This window comes from Phocoena phocoena, chromosome 20 (assembly GCF_963924675.1).
Source record: "Phocoena phocoena chromosome 20, mPhoPho1.1, whole genome shotgun sequence".
NCBI lineage: Eukaryota > Metazoa > Chordata > Mammalia > Artiodactyla > Phocoenidae > Phocoena > Phocoena phocoena.
Window position 1 is genome coordinate 56,322,354 of NC_089238.1, and position 991 is coordinate 56,323,344.

The 991-nt window shown below is 51.0% G+C and overlaps 1 pseudogene; it reads right to left on the reverse strand.

Moving 5' to 3' along the window:
• Positions 1-201: 201 nt before the first annotated feature.
• LOC136140344 (non-histone chromosomal protein HMG-14 pseudogene) lies at positions 202-507 on the reverse strand (annotated as a pseudogene).
• Between the last annotated feature and the right edge of the window lie 484 nt (positions 508-991).

Sequence of the window (991 nt, forward strand, 5' to 3'; positions counted from 1 at the left end):
ATGAACAACCAGCAAATGATTTCACCTCTTAAAAAAAATTTTTTTTTACACTTAAAAAATGGGATGGGGGGATTCCCCCCTTTTTAAAAATGTTTCTAGAGCTCCTAAAAGACTGGCATTTACAAAACAGTTGATAAAAATATTCCTGTGGATTGTGCAAGGAGAGAGACAGGGACCACTGATAGGACCAGGTGTGTGATATTAATGTGACTTGGCTTCTTTTTCTCCTGCTTCATCAAAGGCTGGGCTGTCCTCGTTTTTAGTTTCTCCATTTTCTGCAGGTACATCTTCTTTAGTCTCTTGGTTAGCGGCTTCAGCCTGTTTTTCCTTTGCTCGCCTTTTCCCTTGTGTTTGCACTTTTTTGTCTGAAGATTCATTCTTTCCTGCCGGCTTTTGGGGCTGCGTTGCCACTTTTGCAGGAGCCGGTTTAGCTAACAACCTCGCCGATATCCTCTTGGGCTCCTCGTTCGCCGCCCCCTCGGTGGAGCCAGGCTTCCTCTCCGGCATCGTGGCGGCGGTGAAGCTGCCACTTCCCGCCACGCTGCTACATATTGCGGCTGCCGGGCGACGCGGCGGAGAGTGCCGGCGGGGACAAGAGCTGCGGTGGCCAAGGGACCAGAACCTTATTTTTGAGCATCTTCAGTTTCTTCCTCTCCACAGACTGTTTCTTCCAGTGAAATGGTATAATATCGTGGAAAGGGCGCTTGAACTGGAGTTCAAAAAAAAACTGGTCTCAGGGCTTCCCTGGTGGCACAGTGGTTGAGAGTCCGCCTGCCGGTGCAGGGGACGCGGGTTCGTGCCCCGGTCCGGGAAGATCCCACATGCCGCGGAGCGGCTGGGCCCGTGAGCCATGGCCGCTGAGCCTGCGCATCCGGAGCCTATGCTCCGCAACGGGAGAGGCCACAACAGTGAGAGGCCCGTGTACCGCAAAAAAAAAAAAAAAAAAAACTGGTCTCAGAGTTATGAAAACTTTGTAACACAGTATGTGACA